General features: G+C 37.3%; 1 protein-coding gene across 3 annotated transcripts in view; it reads left to right on the forward strand.

Moving 5' to 3' along the window:
* The window catches only part of LOC111516433 (probable G-protein coupled receptor No18), a 231,794-nt gene that overhangs the window by 58,618 nt on the left and 153,586 nt on the right, over positions 1–19,590 (forward strand). Inside the window, exon 2 of one of the 3 annotated variants that reach the window (XM_074172438.1) lies at positions 18,358–18,461. The exons of the other annotated variants lie outside the window; for them this stretch is intronic. The gene's annotated coding sequence lies outside the window, so the exon portion shown is untranslated. The remainder of the gene's footprint in view (positions 1–18,357; positions 18,462–19,590) is intronic. 3 annotated transcript variants of the gene reach the window in all.

Consider the following 19,590-nt stretch of genomic DNA (forward strand, 5'->3'; position numbering starts at 1 on the left):
TTCCAACTCGGTGACAGAGTTGTGGTCACCTCATTCAGAGTCGAAAACTATACCGAGTACATCAGCTGCTCGGGCAGCTGCCCTAAAGAGAAATGCTCCAATTCCCGCTCTCTCATGGTCACGGACCATGCAGAGAAGGGGATCCGAACTCCTGACGACTTCACAGGCTGTATTCAGTACCATTCTGTCATGTAGACACTCCAAACTCAAAATTCCACGGCCTCCCTGTTGTCGGGGGAAGTACAACCGTGGAACGGACGATTTGGTAGATACGTCGAGTTGAAACAACTCCTCCCGAGTCCACTTCACTACTCCAAATGAGTAGAGTTAGATTGGAACGGCAAACATATTTGTTGCAGCAACTTTGTTCTTCCCCGACAGTTCCGATGACCAGATCTGTCGAAGTTTGTGCTGATACTTGCCGCGGAAAGAGTATTTCACTGCTGTTACCTCTTGCGGGTGGCGTTGTTCCACCCCGAGGTAAGTTACGTTTCTCCGACATCCAGATGGTGTAGGATGCTTCCATCTATGAGCTGCACATCCTCTCCGTAGTCCCCGCATCGTCCTCATTTGAGATGGACCATTGCACATTTGTCTATCCCGAATTTCATACCTATAGTATGCGTGTACTCTTCCACCACCCTCAAAGGCATAAAGTCTGAGATCATCCATGTGAAACAAATGCGTGACCTTGTGCCTCCGATTTCCGGAGGTGCCACAGTTATACCCACGAGTATTTCTGAGCGCAACGGATAATGGCAATAGTGAGATGCAGAAGAGAAGGCGACTGAGGGAATCACCCTGGAATACATCCCTTCTGAAAGTGACCCACCCTGTTTGGACTCTTGCTTGACTAGATGTTATGGTGAAGCGAGTTCGCCAAAGTGGTATCAGTTGTTCAATGCACTCACTATGTTTTCGGGTACCGCAAGGCATCTGAGCAAATGCAAGATGAGCTCATGCAAAATTGTTTCAAATGCCTTACGGTAATCGATCCAGGCCATAGAGAGGTTACGCTTATATTGTATCGAGTCCTGCGTTACACATCTATCAATGAGAGTAATATCATTATTATAACTCGTGATAGATGGCCATCAATTGTTCGAATTATTTTGTTGTTCGAATGATTCACAACAAACTTCATTCTCACGAGTAATGGCTCGTTAGTTGAAATCATATAGTGTTGCTTGAGAAACAAGAAAACATTCCGATCTTATATTGATCATGCCTTCAACACCGTATTGTGACTTTTGTGACAATTGTGTTGTCATGAATTCATGAATTTTTTTATGGGAATTTCAACAAGAGCGATGTTTTCCATCTTCTGTAATGGAAATATAGGTAATTACGTATTCCCATGCATGCTGCGATCGATGGCGATAATTCATGGAAAACCGCAGACAATTGAATGTGTCAACGATGTTTACATTCACAATTCGTGCGTGTCACTGATGCGAGAAATCAGTCTGAAATCTAACGTGAAAAACTGATAATAATATTTATTTCCAAACTGAAGGACATTTTCCGATGCGACTGAAGAGCAGAGTAACAATAAAAAAATGGATGGATGTAGCTGTTACTACGTGGTAGGAAATCATAATGAAGAAAAGAGAAATGAAAAGTTCCTATGTTTTTTACCGGTCTTATTTGTAAGTAACGTTACTGCAGTTCCGTCCTACAGGGACATTTTCAGTGGTCTCCAACCACTGCGCTGAACATTTCCTGTTGTTTACATCAACATCACAAAAAAAAATCGTTTGGGTTGCTCAAAAGCAAAGGAGAACGAACTTTTTCACTTTGAACCAGCAAAAACCGCATGGGAGCTGACGCCCTGTTCTTCCGCCATCCGACGTGCCATTTGTGCTTGGTCAGTTCCAACCAGGGTCCTCAAATCCTCGTCTTCGAGGCTCATCTTCAAGGCTTGAATTCCGGGTACCAACAGTGCGTTCTTTAGCACTATCGTTTCCAAATCCCTGGTTGCCTTTGCTTTGATTCAATTCGAATTCGTAGAGAAGAATTTGCTAAAACCTAAAATGAAGCAGAATATTAGAAGTTGGAGAAAAATAAAAATCAACATCGCAGTAGAATGAAATTCTTCGAGCTACAGAAACGCATGACTTCAAAACAGACGAAACTTCTCGTTCTTTATCTACTCTTTGATTTTTCTACTCTTTCCGCGGATTCCTTGATATTGCTGAGTGTTTTATACTTTCAGGAAATACGGAAAGCCGTTCATTCAGAAGATTTTATTAAACTCACTCCCAATCCCTCATTACCCCCAATTCTTCAACCTCGTTTCTGTTTCCAATCATCACAGAGAACGGAAAGTTGTACTTTGAATGCACGAGCCAACGACCAAATTTATGAATCGAAAAGTTTCAGTTTCAACTCCTGACCCGAAAGTGTCTAGGCGAATAATAAACACAAGGGTCGTTTATGAATACCTCTCAATTCCTCTGGGATTCAACAAAAGGGTAATTCCACGCGGTTTCCAGAAACATCCGATTTCGATGTTGCAGAAGTTCACTTTTCTGTCTAGAACCACAAATGGTTTCGCTAATTTGTAACTTAATGTGCTTAGGTAGTTTGATGAAATTTGGACAACGTTTTTTGTATGAATTCGCTGCCTTTGATGACACATTTGTTACATTTTCATCATGACAGTGAGAATGAAAAAGTTTTGCCCAGCTCTTTTGGGTTGCAGATTATATTTGTTACTCATAGTATGCAGGTTTTCATAGCCGGTGTCTAACTAAGTGTCCGATGTATTTGGGTTTGTTAGCCGTGATCTGCAGGTTGGATTACTGACGTTCGTCTTCTACTGTGGCAGACATTATCAAACGCGATGCGGTAACGGTCGAAATGATCCACCTTGCTGTAATGAGCAAACTGGAAATGATCCTGGTGCATTTGTACTCATAAACGGATCATCTGTCTGACGATACCTAGTCCCATTATAATCTACTAATAATATACCATATGGTATATTTTTAGAATATATCCCCAAGGTCGAAATATTCTTTACAGTGTATTAATTAAATTCAAATAATTCGATATTATAAAAAACAAAAATATTTGAAGATTTTAATCGAATGCATAACCTAATGTATATAACACTTATAGTGTTAACCAGTTCTTGAACTCATCGCGAAGATCCTGATGAATTGCTCCAACTATTAGAAAAGACAAAAAATTTGAATGGTCCAATAAATGAATCAATTGCATTAATAAATCAGTTTATTCTCATCCTATTTTTCTTTTTTGTATTTCAAATTATTCAATTACAAAGCGACAAATCCTGGCAACAGAGAAATGGGGAATTGAAGTATTGGAGTAAACGTTTCTCATTGGTCAATTGAAGTGTAGCGCGCGACAGTCGAAGCTCGGTGAAAGCGGCTGCCCCTTAACGCTTGACAGCTTTACTTTGAAATCGACAATTGGTTCAATATGGCGGTTGGCATTGGTGTTATGTATAATCAAAGTATCTTTTCCTCGCGTTTAGTGTACCATTTATAGTTTGAGGCTTTCCAATTTGCAGTAAAGCGAATAGTTTGCTTTTGCATCTTCAAACAGCAGAGTTATATATTCAGTCTTTGAGAAAAGTAAGTAGAAGACAAAAGTATCGATAATAAATTCATGTTGCCTAACCTGCAATTCCTCATTTCAGGCCCGAGGAAAGTTGGTGGGTGGTATTTGTTGGTATGAATAAGTACATGTTTGAACGAGTGATTTCAGTAGATTGAAGTAAGTGAATGACACATTCTTTTGTATCATTGGTTTTCATAATTTTCATCATTTTTCTTTAAGATAGTATCAATATACGTAAAAGGAAAAGGAGTGGTACCTTGCCAAGAAACTGAAAACGTAATGATTACTTTTCAGCAACGGGAATGCAAGTTGCTCTCCAGGTCATAAAAAGTTGTAAATGTTCATGAGGAACCTATGAGAAAAATATCTATTTGATTTTTATTCCAATTTTGTTTTGTCACTTTCAAATAGTCATAATGCGTTTTAGGAATCAATAATGAAATACTGGATGATGCATTGTTGGACAAAAATCAGGAAAACTCTTCTGGTGGGCAAAGTTTGGATTACTATAAGTAAGTAAGTGAAATTCATTGAAAAACCCATCATACCACTTATTTGAAATACTTCATTCGTTGGTTTAGTTTTTAAAGTGAGAAACCTATATCTCGCTCATTTTTTCATGTGATAAATTTTTTTGATGAAATGACATATTCATTATTTTTCAATTAGTGCTGCTGAATTCACAGAATTGTTATTCCAGTAGATATAGGTACATTTTTTTGAGAGTAGAAACATCCAAATTTAATAACATTTCTAATATTTGTAACATGAAAATATTCAGGAATAATTTATCCAGTGAATAAATGTCTCAATCAGATTTTTTATTTTTAATATTGGTAGTGTTTCTAGTTAAATATTTCAGTGTGTATGATTTCCGAAAGTTTTAATCTTCCTCATTGAAGATGATCACTTGGTGATCAAAACAAGTGTCGAGGTGTTGAAAATAACGATTTGGTGTTGGAAAAAACTCCAGTAATACGCAGTTTATCCCTAATTATCTGATTGTGCAGTTCTTTTCTTTCATCCATTCTGAGTTTGCAGCTGTTGGGAGCATTAAAAAACCTAGTTCGGTTTCCGGAACTAGGATTTTTGCATCACTGCCGGTAGGGAAGATTTTTGAAGGCGGCAGCTTGCAGTTAGAAGATCCTTCCTTCGGAAAAGGAAAAGGATGTGGGTCCATGGATAACAGAAAAACTTGCGTGACTTCGAAAGCACAGTGATGGATCATTAGAGCTGAAACAAACATCTAGCAAAGAGAAATTTCGGAAATTGTCTTGAAGATCTTTCACCTCAGCAGATCTGTAATGTATTTAATAGTTTGGACTTCCATTGTCTAATATAATATGAATTGATTTGAAATCCCTGAAAAAAATAAAAAGATCGAGCGGAAATAACGATTTTATTGAAACAAAAAACTTAAATTACAAGGAAATAACATACAAGCTACAACCAGAAAATAAAAAATTAAATATTAATAACAAAAATGAAAAATAAAAATAACGTCAGCAATAAAGAACGAAGAGCTCTGAACAGGCTACGTAGAGACAACACCATCAAGATCTTACCTGCAGATAAGGGAAACGCTACTGTTGTGATGGATACTGATCTCTACGAACAGAATATCGAAAAGGTGCTTCAGAAAGAAAAATACACGAATATCGTAAGAGACCCTACTGCATCAATTGGAAGGAAGTTGTACCAGACTTTGAAAAAACACCAAGTCTATTTTTCGGAAAAAGAGCGATCATCGCTAACACCACACCACAGTAAGCCACCTCACTTGTATGGACTACCCAAAATCCACAAAAAGGATGTTCCGCTCAGACCGATCATTAGCTACAGAGATTCAGCTACTCAGAACTTGTCCAGGTTTTTACTACCAATAATTAAACCATTGCAAGGTGAAACATCATCTTTTGTGAAAAATTTAAGACATTTCGTTGAACTACTAGGGGGAATCGAAGTCAAAGAGCTGGATTAACTGATCACTTTCGATATGGAAAGCCTCTACACCAACGTTCCTGTCAAGGAGAAGCACTTCAAATCATACTAGAACGTGCTTTCGAGCTCTGTAATACAAAAGAAGGTCTCGAAAAAGAAATAGGCGTCATCAAAAATGACCTTCAACGGAATGGTTACTCCAGAGTGATGGTAGAACAGGCTTCAGCTAGAAGACAGCAAGAGCTCCACAAGGAAGAGAAGCCGCCACAACCAGTACTTGTACTTCCCTACATCAGAGGATTATCGGAAAGGATAAGAAGGAGTGGGTCCAAGTATAACATCAGGACCTGCTTCAGATCTGGAAACACTATCCGTAGCAGCCTCACAAAAACCAGGCCACCAAACGCGGACTGCGATTCCAAGAATTGCATTTACCGGATACCCTGCGAGTGCGGAGAATCATACATCGGTGAAACTAAGAGGCCATTGAAAGTTCGCATTGCTGAGCACAAGAAACACACACAGCGAGGAGAAACCAGCAAATCCGGAATAGCAGAGCATGTTTGGGCTCATCAACATAATATCAAATTGGCTCAAGCCACGTATAGGTTGTCCAACAACGCATTTAGTCAAGCTAGCGTAGAGATACGTAACATATGGAAACCTATAATCAAGCGAAAAACGACCAACTCCCTCCAAACGGTCATCTCCCGTTAAAACCAATGGAACGGAAAGAGGAAAGAGGGGATAGGTGAAAGGTGAAAGCACCCGAATGACCTATAGTCAGATCTCGGAGGAATGAGTCCAGTTATTACCCGTAGACGATTGTGGATACTAACAATCAAAACGTCGTGACGTAACTTTGTTTGGAATTTTTTAATTTTAATTTTTATTTTTCATTTTTGATATTGATATTTTTTAATTTTCAGCTTTTATTGAAATGTAAATTTTTTATATTATGGTTGTAGCTTGTATGTTATTTACGTGTAATTTCAGTTTTCTGTTTTAATAAAATTATTATTTTTGGTAATTCTTTTTATTTTTTTCACCACGAAACATTGTCAGCTACCTTCAAACAAAGATCTGTAATGACAAACTCTGCGCGGTTTAGATCGTTCACCAACATTCATCGGTAGTTCACTCAGATATTATATTTAGAAATATTTATTTTTTTACAAATGATATCACACATCGATTTCCTGATCGGGGCGGCAAAAATGAGGGGCGGCAAAATTGAAGAAGGCGCGGCGGTGGCGGCGAAAGATGGTCAAACAAAAAAAACTACATCCTACACAAAAGTTTCTGGAATATAGTATATTACTATTGACATCACTGAAATTTCACATTATATTTTAATCGATTACAAAAATAAAATGTGGTCACACTGCGTCCTTCAAACTGTGCTGGATGCTGGATTTGAATGGATATCTTATAATAAGAGAGCCCAAGCGGGGATTTCGGGATTCACTAAAGCGCGGCAGATTAATATACAGAGCGATACTTTGTACCCGGTTAAGTACCTCCACCAAATATGAGCCCCATATATAAGGCCGCACGTGAAGGATGAAGGATCAGATTAGTAAAAAAAATTGATCACCAGAAATTCTCGAGCGCGTCAGATTAAGGTAGGGTGGGTTAATTATCTGCTAAAAAGTGTATATTCCAGTAATCTTACAATTTGAGTGACGTAAAGAAATAGGAGGTCAGCAAAGTTGTAAAAAAATAACGTCATTTCGTCATTTTCGAGCGTAGCTAATTTTTTTTTATTCTGAAGAAAATAATTCAAGGATAACAAAAAATATATAGTCTGACGATTTTCCCAAGCCCAAATAACAGAAATTTGTCAATAAAGTTTAATGCGTGCAGCTGTGTGATGTCTATATTTCCCTTTCCGAGTTCCTATTCCTCTATTCTCTATTCACTTTTTCTCTATCTATTACTCTCTCACTCTGTCCCCACTCTGAATTCTGTTGCCATGACACCATCACAGCTGATCACAGAGACTCGTTCGTAATGAAGATGATGATCAATTTATCAATTATTTGATGGATGTAGCCGTTACTACGTGGTAGGAAATCATAATGAAGAAAAGATAAATTAAACTTTCTATGTTTTTTACCACTTACCACTTTTTTCAAAATTATACAATATACAAACTAATACAATATATAAGTTTGAAAATGTCCTTATAGGACGAAACTGCAGTAACGTTAGTTACAAATAAAAGTGGTAAAAAACATAGACAGTTTCATTTCTCTTTTCTTCATTAATCATTTAATTGATTATAGAAAAATAAATTTTTTTGAGCATTGTTTTGAAATTATTTTCTCATAAATACAAGTGTTTTCTACTTAAAAAACATATACTCATTTATTTGCATGCTATTTCCCGAGCATTTCAATTAATTAAGTTCAATGAATTGAATTTTTTTTTAATATTGATGTTGTCAGATTGAGCGAATCCCTCTAGATAATAGTCAGATTATGAGACAGCACGTCTGAAACATAAAGATGAACCATATATATCTCAACATGACGCGCTTGAGTATTTCAAATTGGCGATTTTTTTTTGCACATTATAATAATGGCCGCGAGTTTGCGTCAGATCGAAATCGTCAGATTATTGAATGAGAGCTTTTTCTTGTTGCACTTAACACCCCCTTGGAAAATCTGACGCGCTCGATTACATTATTTTCTTTTCACTTCTAACCCTTACGTATAACCACCCACATCATGCAAACGATCAGATTGACATATCAACATTATTAAAAATACGTCGGACATTGATGCTATCAATATCTGACGCGTTGTCCATGCAACAATATTTTTTTACAGATTCAAAAATCTGTAGCCGCTTCCCCCACCGATGAAAAGGTATATATTATATAACATTTTTTTCTTCTCATCATCTAAGCTTTGCAACCTAATATGTCTCAATGACGCTCGAGTAAATCTCCATTTTACATCGTGGGCTCCCCTGCTATTGAAACGAAACTTATTTTGTTTTAATAATATCGGCAGAAAACATTTTTCTTTTTTTAGGTTAAAATCACACTATCAATGGAATAACGCATGGGTAATAATAGGCGGCAAATATTATTTTGCCTGGAGCTGGTTCGAGCGCTGTTGATGCCACCTACCATTTAAAACAGTCGGAACTTATGAATAAATCTGAATAAAATTCCATTTTCTGTAGGTGGAGTTGTTTATGGCCTTTCACAACTCCCTCCAGTATCTTTTCCTTTTATAGGTCAAGTGAATCGAGGTGAAATATGTCTCACGCAAAGATCTATGCACGCACTTACTGCTATAAATTGTTAAACAACCAAACTAGGTACTGAATTTTTTCTGACACAAGAGTATGGTAGCACAAGTCTGCTAATTTCTTTCACTGAATTTGAATACAGTGCATTTCTTCAATGTTCCCCCCCCCCGTTTATTTTTTGAAAGGGTCACCTCAAAAAACTGAAATTTGGGATAATGAAATTAATGCATGAATACTTCATTTTGAAGTGAAATTGACAGGTGACACGTTCAAGATGGCGATTGGGCATCATCTGAGAAAAAATTGAATGAAAAGCGGGGTCTTGTGACACATATTTTTTAGGCTCCTGATGAATATTTCACAACTCTAGAATATGAAGTCAATATCTTCAACTACTACAAAATGGCAGAACTTTCATTAGATGCCTGAATATATTGATATTTATTAACCACATAATAGGTGGGTAATAAGCTTGAGCTCAGTTCAGAAGATGCTCGAAATGGTTGCCTTCATCTAACTGACATTAAACAGCCAATCCAATGTTTCAAGCCGAACATTTTCGCACACAGTACCGTCAATATCTCAACAAATATTTATTATTCTCTGCCGTATATCCAATATTGAAGCAGGTTCAGTTTCGTACAGCTTTTGCAATAGTCCCATAAAAAGTCCAAAGGTGTCAAATCTAGCGAGCGGGCTGGCCATTCTGTAGGACCTCGACGGCCAATTCAACGACCGGAAAAAGTAGTATCCAAATAGTTTGTTACTTGCCTGGAGTAATGTGGTGGTGCTCCATCTTGTTGGAATACAATTTCCATATCGAGTTCATTACGATTCGCTTCAACGATTTCAGTGATGAGAGGGTCAACAGTGCTTTGCTGCATATTCAAATACAGTTTCCCTGTTAGATTTTGATCAATAAATAGAGTTCCTACAATATGGTTTTCCAATATTCCTGCCCAAACGTTAATTTTTTTGGATATTGGGTATGTGTTTCCCGCATAACGTGAGGGTTGGTGTCATTTCAATAACGGCAATTTTGTCTGTGAACATTGCCATTGAAAAAATGTACATTCGTCACTAAAACAAATATTGTGGAGATAGATAGGATGCCTTCCGTCATGATTTCGCAGAATTCTCTTCTTCGATCAGGATCATCTTCAAATTCAAATCGCTTCAATTTTTTCTTTCAATTGACTAGAATTGACCATTTTAGAGATTGTTAACGTGTTACCTTTCTACTAGTAAAACCGAAAACTAAATGAGAATATTCTAACTGAACAATGATGTTCATTGTCGTACTGACATTTTTTGACTTTTCATAAATGAAAATAACTAAACAAACTTATCGAGTTTTATCTGCCATATGGCAGATAAAAATGAATATTTCTAGAAATATCGATATCAATGTGTTTGTCTTCAGGAAATTATTAAATGTTTCGCCATTTTGTAATAGGTGAAGATATTGACATCATATTCTAGTGTTGTGAAGTATTCGTCAGGAGCTTTGAAATGATGTATCACAAGTCCCCCCTTTTCTATTTATAATTTTTTTCCCAGATGGCGCCCAGTCGTCATCTTGAAAGTTTCATCTGCCAATTTCACTTCAAAATAAAGTTTTTCATGCATCAATTTCATTATCTCGAATTTCAATTTCTTGCGTTGACCCGTTCAAAAAAAGGGGGGACATTAAAGAAATCCACTGTATATTCATTCACTCATTCATTTATCACTACATTTTATAATCATGTAGACAATCAGTAACTTATCGATATTTTCTCAATTTATGTGCAGAACATTAGAGAGCAAAGTTAAAGTAGATTTTGTGTACTCAGATTTCCCAAAGGCTTTCGTCAGAATAAATCATAAATCTCTCTTACACAAACTTTCGAATATAGATATGTATATATTTATATAGAACAGTATATAGCAACTAGCGGTATTCCACAGGGTTCTATTTTGGGTGCACTATTGTTTTTAGTAAACATAAATGACCTGTATATGTATCTCGAATCCCAAAAAGCTTTGTTTGTCGATGATGTGAAATTACATACTTTCATCATTTCTTCAAATAATTGTATAAATCTGCAGACACAATTTAATTTTTTTTTCACAAATGGCGTATCAAAAATAGTCTCCCTATGCGAATATTCAAATGTATGACAATAATATACTCAATCGATGATGTAGAATTGCAGTGTACTGATGGGATGAAATATCTGGGAAACGTTTTTGATGCAGAGCTCACCTTCAACATACACAATAATCGTATAGAAAATTCAGTATATCGTGCATACGATTTTATCGTGAGGAATTTTAGGAATATCACAAATCTGTTTGTTCCACCGGCAATGTATTATCGTTTTGAAGAATGAGAAAAAACTTTCTGTGTTTTCACCACTTTTTTTGTAAATATACATGTGCTTTTCACCTTTACAGTTATATCAATATCAGTGTAAAAGTTCATTGCCCTCCATACCATATATTCTAAATGAATATTTTGAGAGTAATTACAGAATTAAAACTATCGTCTGACGAAATTGATTTCAGCGATCTCACAATTCAATGCGACGCGTGTGATGAAGAAAGGTTGCAAGTGCATTGGTATGGTTCTTTGAAGTGCATTACTTTTTCCCAAGTGATAGTCATATTTTCACTTTAGGCAGATGGATGATCACCTATTTCGAAATTAAAACTCATAATTATGAATATACTTTTGTTCAAGTGAATTCGTTCAAACGTCATCATCATTACTTTCAAGCTGATGCGTTACCATATCAGAAAAAAGTTGAAGCGGCTCCCTGTTTCACCATATATGAAAATGAACCTGTATTTCATTGTTTGCTAGTTTCCTGCGTCCAGAAACAATTAATATTCACAACAGTTCATGTTCTCTCGTATTACTTCTGATACAATTAATCATCTACGCAAAACAGTTCATCCGAAATCGTAGTTAATAACAATTCTGCCGCCATACTTTCCATCACGATCCGTTTTGTGGTCTTTTAATTGTTGAGTTCATTCCAGAATTCCAGATAAACGTATGATTTATGTGTTACGACCTACTATATTTTGCCTGTTTTCAGGTCATAGTTTACGCGGATGTAAATCCTTTGTGGAACGTTATTATTTGTAATGAAGGAATTGTGTGGAAGACCCTAAATTCAAAAGCGTTAATTTCAGTTTATATTAGAGCAGTTCCTACAGAGATACAAAAAAATTGTGGCAATGGAATCTTGAGATAATGAAGTCCAATTTTCAGTAATCTTTAGTGTTTACAGAACTGTTATTTTTGAAACCTCAGTTTCAAAAGTTTCTCTCTTCAAAATATGAAGTCCAAGTTTCACTAGGTTGGGATAGTAAGTAGGCTATTTGTCCCTCCAAGACAACACGCCAGGGTTTCACACCTATGCAATGTTGATCAAATAAATCCGTCTCCCCAACGAAGCCTCTCACGTCAGTTGGTGAATGACCTCACAGGTCATCTGGTGATCCTGGGACTGTACCAAACGCTGATAACCTGATCCGTTTACGGCGAGATAGGTACAAAATTGTACCCTGCTGGCAAAGCCTGATCAGCGCGGCCAATCTATAACAACCTCCGTCAGGTGGGCAACACGAATGTGTCGCTTGATCCTTGCAGATAACCTGTAGTAAGAGCGGCTTTGGTATCGAACCATATTTCAGGTCAACTGGTGATTCTGGATCTGTACTAAACGCTGAACGCCTGCTCCGTTTGCGACGGGATAGGTACAAAATTGTGCTCTGCTAGCAAAGCCTGATCACGCGGCTAATCTATAACAACCTTCGTCTGGTACCGTTAGGTAAGCAACACAAATGTGTGGCTTGGTGACAGCTCTCGTGATCCTGGCAGCAAACCTGTAGCAAGAGCAGCTTTGGTATCGAACCATCTCTCAGGTCAACTGGTGATTCTGCGACTGTACCAATCGCTGACTCCCTGATCCGTTTACGATAGAATGAATACAAAATCGTTCTGTGCTAGCATGGCTTGATCAGCGCGGCTATCTATAACAACCTCCGTCTGGTACCGTTAGGTAAGCAACACAAATGTGTGGCCTGGTGACAGCTCTCGTGATCCTGGCAGTAAACCTGTAGCAAGAGCAGCTTTGGTATCGAACCATCTTTCAGGTCAACTGATGATTCTGCGACTGTACCAATCGCTGACTATCTGATCCGTTTGCGACACGATAGATACAAAAATGTTCTGTGCTAGCATGGCTTGATCAGCGTGGCCAATCTATGACAACCTTCGTCGGGTGAGCAACACAAATGTGTCACTTGATCCTCGCAGATAACCTGTAGCAAGAGCGGCTTTGGTATCGAACCATATTTTAGGTCAACTGGTGATTCTGGGTTTGTACCAAACGCTGAACGCCTGATCCGTTTGCGACGGGATAGATACAAAATTGGGCTCTGCTAGCAAAGCCTGATCACGCGGCTAATCTATAACAACCTTCGCAGGTAAGCAACACAAATGTGTGGCTTGGTGACAGCTCTCGTAATCCTGGCAACCAACCTGTAGCAAGAGCAGCTTTGGTATCAAACCATCTCTCAGGTCAACTGGTGAGTCTGGAACTGTACCAAACGTTGGAAGATAGGTACAAAAATGTGCTGTGCTGATCAGCGTGGTCATTCCATAACAACCTTCGCCAGGTGAGCAAGACAGATTTGTTTGCTAACTAAAATATCCTAATCGGCATTCATGGTGGCAAATCAAAGAGATTCCAGTTGATTGATCGATTTTGAGCCATGCAGAACTTTTTGCCTCTAATGACTCATTGTTCTAGCGTAAGCATCTGCTTATCTACTCTGGTAGAATCTGTTTTCTCTCTTGAAGCAGCTTCTGCTTCTACTGTTCAACAATTTGGTGCAGGGCAGATTTTTCATGAGGTATTTCACTCTTGATGAGGTTATGGCTTTCAAGCTGCTCTTTCCAGCATCCTAGATGTGTTAACTAAATGAAGAGTGGAAGAGCTGAGAAGCTCTCTTCTGTTAACCCTTGGTTGGATTCTTTGAGGGAAAGATTCATCATAGTAGAGCTCCCGTGGCTATCTACGACGAGAAGCCGGGCGCCTGATATTTCGAAATTTCCCTCAGTAACACTAAGCAGACTCAAAGTCATACATTCTTTTGACATGAATACAATCATCTCAGCATGAGGATTCTCACTTTCACAGATGACACTTCGTCAATGCGTTGAACATAGGACTTTGTTGTGTTGTCGCTTTCCACTCAACATGGCTCTTGACTGTGGCCATTTCTTTATATTTAGTGGTTCTTCCACTAATCGCTTCCTATCTTTGAATTTGGAATTGTGTATTCGTTTGAAAGAACTATTGATGCCATGTGAGGAATATAACACCGTTCGAATGTCCGCCACGTCTTCTTTGGGTGGAGAGCATCCGGAGAGCATCCATGACTCTGATGCATGAATCAGACTGAATTTGACCGATGGTACGGGTTATGTTGGTTTTGAGGACCGCTGTGGTTTGTGGCTCGATCGCATACACTTGCAACTTGAGAAAACTCCACAAGAAAAAGTCTAAAGGAGTCAAATCGTACGATCTCGGTGGCCACTTCATATCACCTCCACCTGAGATGACCGTGCCCTTCGTGACATGAGCTATGTGGCATGTAGCGATATCCTGTTGGAATCACATGTCGTAGGTGTCCAGATCATCATTCAGACCAGAAGATGTTAGTAATCTTCGACCCGTAGTGCTCGACGTCGTCCTCGAAGAAATATGGACCGATGACACCGCGGGATGCATTGGACGCTTTTGGATCTCATGTGGATTGGTTTCGTCCCAAATTCGACAATACTGTTTGTTCACGTACGCTTCGCGTACGTGAAGCTTTGCAAAGCAAATCAAAGCCTATCCAATGATATTATAACTCATCGTAAAATGGGGGCCCGACCAGTGAACGGTAACGATGTTATGAATTCAATGAACATCCACGTAATTCTGCGATTTCGATGCCAATTCCAATCAGATATGCAAGTGTGTTCCGAGCTATGGGAAAGCATTCAAATGATCAATCTATGGTCTTTGTGGTGACGTCCACAACTTTATAATTTCATTAAGTGTGACAATTGATTTGAAACTATTTAGCAATGTTGATTAGGATGGGTGTGGAAATGTTCATAATTGGATTTCATCTGAATCATGTTTTGAATATTGAATATTGGTGCATTTATACAGATGTATCATCTAAAACGCAACACAAATAATAATTGCCAGGGCTAAAACTTTTGGCAAGAATCCAAAAACACATCAAATTCATTTGGGAGGTGAGGTTCTTGACCCTGAAAATCGTTGTAAAATCTTCAACACTAAAAGTATTGTACTCCAATTTCTCTTAGATCGAAATCTGAATTGAGTGCTGCCTTATTTAAGAGAGATTTTGATTCCCCTTCTTTCGCTGCAGAAAAGCAAATGGATTTCTACTGAAAATCCCCCGAGTTGATCAAATGAATGCTAGAAATGTATTGGTATACGATAAGTGGAGGTATCTAGAGGTATAGTTTGAGTAAACGATATTGTGCACTCTTGAAGTTGGCGGAACTCTCAAAGGCCAAAAAAACCAATACGTAGAAATGAACCGGCAGAGAACTAGTCCAAGAGGACTGTAAACTTGGTGATTCGTATTGAATAATTTTTACTAACCGAGTTTCATGATTGGCCGAAAAACCATAAATTTGACGAATAGAAATCGTGGAATGCGGGGATGGTTATCAGTTCAGGAACTGATTGAGATTCAGGTGTTGAAATTCAATATTGGTGCAGTTATAATTACAAAAAAGTTTTTTATCTGTTTGAAATGTGGCGTCCTTGAACAAGTACTAATAATAATAACGAGTATGATAACAACGCAGACATTTTCCTGTGTAGTGATTCCAATAGCGATGGTGAACAATACAAAAAAGAGATACCAATGAATGAGATTCGGATGAATTTGAATATTGAAATACAGAAAGTATGTTTCCATGTCTCAAATTTGACAGAAATTCCTTTCGAAACTGTATGTAAAATAGTCAGAAACAAACATTATGAACACAAGACGTGATGTGATAAAGAATTATCAAAACCTTTTACAATTGAAATCATAAGGAAGGAATTGAATACTTTCGACCATAACCTGGGCTGCTGTGACAAAATTTTCCAGAATCGGATGAAGAAACTAGGATTTAGATTCAAAATAATAAACAAACAAGCAGTTATGAAAAGCAGAAGAACACTGGAATTGCGTAACAAATAGTTGGTATAAATAACTGAATATAGACAAGTACAACGGCAAATTTTCTGTTTGGACGACACTTGGTCTGACACTCACGACACAGTTACAAAAGGGTGGATTAATCGTTCAAGAATGTGTACGCCTAACATGCCTGCAAGCAAATAACTGCAACTATTAATTGTGCATTTCGGAAGAAGCAAAGGATGGGTTCCGAATTATATGTGGAAAAAAAATTGGGGACTGCAATGTTGACTACCATAAGAACATGGTAGCTTATATTTACGAGGAAAGGTTTGAAAACACATTGATCCCAAATTTGGATATTATTTTAAATATTACTAGACCAAAAATCAACTACTTGAAGTTTTTTGGATGAAAACATTTGAAAAAGTTTATGCCCTTGAGAACATTGCTGAAGAGTATGGTCACACCATATTGAGACTTCCTCCCTATTTTTGTGTTTTCAGCAACTACAATTGTAACGATTTTTCACAAAATATAATTTAATTCTTTGATATACGTTCAACGCCAACAGCAATGTCTGTCCAACAGAAACATCGATTTTGAATTACTAACAGACAGAAACAAATAAGTAGTTATTTTTTTGAAAGCCAATGATACGAAACTTATAAATTTATCGCCAAAATGGAAGGCTCACCGCCAGACATTCTGTTATTCCACACCCTCATGTTAAAAGTTTTTGTACAGTATATCTGACTTCTACGTGGTCTATGCAAATATCGGGTTGGTATGTACAAAAACTAGAACGTGGAAGAGAATTACTAGGAAGGGGAGTGGATTGAGATCCAGTTCGAAAGTAAGACAATGGAAAGCACTTTTCGCGAAGGGTGAAATTCGAGTATATCGGGCCTTTCAACGGATGTAATTTATAAATAACGTCTCTCATTTTCAGATGACCAATGTTCAACCAAAGATCAAACCGAATATATCCAATTATCATTGATAAGACTTGCAACAACAGGTTATGACTTTGTCGATATACTTGACATTATACTAATGCAGTAGGTTCATATTTTGAACATATTTGGAACAACAGCGAACATTCCACTTTTGTGGTTTTGTGTTTGACAAATGCTATTGGATCTCTAGCTCTGTTTGAGGAATTGTACACAGTGTGCTAAATTGGACACTTTCAATAGAAAACTACTGTTTGCAAAACAGACGTATTGAAACTGATGTCTGGAGGTCAAATTTCATGACAAACTCGATGGTGCAAACCGCATATCGATATCTATCATCATTCTTGAGTTACAGCATGTTTTTCGTGAATGTGCACCATTGACTTTGTCATAAAATTCGACCTGAGATACAGCCATCAGCTATCATCTATCTAGTTCCAAAACAGAAATTTCCCTCCAATAGTGTCCAATTTGGCGCATTCTAAAAGAGGTCAGCCATCTGGAAAATGTTTTTACAGCTCATTGAAAGGAGTTTACGGAATCATGGTTCGTTTGAAAAAACCCTGGCGTAAGAGTTGTACAGTGTTGATACTGAAATTGAAATTTTTATTCATTTATTTATTTATTCATTGAGAAAATACATCCAACAGGTCATGAGACCCAATTCTTCATATCATCAGAAAAAAGTAGTTTTTTAGAGTTGATACTATCAGAAGTGTCATCAACAAACAGAAAAAAATAATTGTGAACCCAAGTTCAAACCTTGAGGAACCCTGGAAGTGGCATTTAATATAAACGATTCAATTCCTTCATATTCCACAAATAATTTCCCATCACAAAGATATAATTTCAGTAGATATTGAAGGCTCCTCGAAATGCCAAATCTTGATAATTCAATGAGCAACTGATGATGTGAAACCCAATCAAATGCTTTGCTGAAGTCTGTATACATCATATCAACATGTTTACGTTGGTCCAGTTTGTGAGAAACATATTGTGTAAAAATACAAAGATTTGATGCCGTGTTTTGAGTAGGTTTTGAAAAAATTAGGAACAAAGAAATATCATTGGGATTGCTATATCGACTACGTCAATAAATTAATGGATTTAGCCGTTACTAGGTGGTAGGAAATCATAATAAAACTTGAAACTTTTTATGTTTTTTGCCACTTTAATTTGAAACTAACGTTACTGCAGTTTCGTCCTATAAGGACATTTTCAAACTTATACATTTTTTGTAGCATATGAAAGTATCCTGTGCTATTGATCACAAGATGGTAGTTACTAGTTTACCGTCTGCGAAATAATTATTCACAATTCAGCATTGGCGACGAAGGTTTTCATTGTTGAACATTTTTATTGAACCTTTCGTTATTTATTCCAGACCTTATTCTGTGAACTTCGATGCCGGCACACCAAGCTGATAGCCATTTGGAATAACATTTATTTGTTGAATATTGCAAACCAAATTTTTCTTCCTGGTGTTAGGTAAGTGACATTTTTGTTCTTCAAAAATGAATGTAATACTGAAGGTAGTAAAATTTTAGTTTGTGGAATCGTTACCGACAATCGTGAATAAACTGAAGCATCCTGATAAACCTTTACTATTACCCAGAACCCCAGACACCAAGATTATAGGTCTCTACTTTTTTGAGACATCTTTGACTGGAAAATTACATTTCAATTCTTGTCGGAGACTCTAGTTGAGTTGTGAGAAGTTTTACCTTCGACAAAATATCAGTGTTTCCAACATGATGAAGCTCCACCACATCACAGAACTCCTGCAGAGATTTCCTCAATGCGACTATGCCAGAACGATGGATAGGAAACAAGGATCCTATCAAATGGCCACCACGTTCACCCGACCTGACCCTTCTGTACTCATCCCTGTAAACAGGGTATTCTGCTGAAATTCCGGCAATATTGATGAATTGTGAGGAATAATGACGAAGGCTCCCACTTGACCTGAGGATTCCAATTATTCAGTTTTGTGAACCACAAAAAACATCCAAAACAATCCAATCTAAGTTGTTGGTGTTGTATATTCTCAATATGGTGAACTGAACATTTTTTAATAGTCTCCTCATTAGTGTTTCAAACAAAGAACCAACGGCGGTAATTGCTCTTGTTTGGAAGTTTTTTCGTATAAAACATTTCTGCTGTGACGTATTTTGTAAAATTTAAGATTGATTGCAAATCTAATTAGACTAGACGATCTAGCTAACCCTCGTTCAAAATGGAACAGCTTGTATACCCTTGTAATGAATCAAAAAGAATAAATGTTCCTAACATCCAGCTGAATGGAAAATGTAAATTAATAATTGATGAATCCCGACGAACGTTGAACTTTAAAGTTCCCCAGAAACATATTTCTCACCGCAGAATCACCATTGTTTTTGAATTTAGGCGTTGAATTATTTATTTCACAAGCTACATCAGAAACATGGATTATGCCATAATAGTTTTTCAATATCCAGTTATAATGCATACAAACCACATTTTTAAATTGACGAATGAATAGCATAACCCATTTCTCCGAATGTTTTGGTAATACTGCTCTTGATTATGACCATTGGAATTTGAAAAAAGCTATTTTTTCAGTTCATTATTTTTTGGT

Source organism: Leptinotarsa decemlineata, unplaced genomic scaffold (assembly GCF_025532065.1).
Source record: "Leptinotarsa decemlineata unplaced genomic scaffold, Ldec_3_MD MMD2_P_RNA_scaffold_12, whole genome shotgun sequence".
In the NCBI taxonomy this organism is placed as follows: Eukaryota; Metazoa; Arthropoda; class Insecta; order Coleoptera; family Chrysomelidae; genus Leptinotarsa; species Leptinotarsa decemlineata.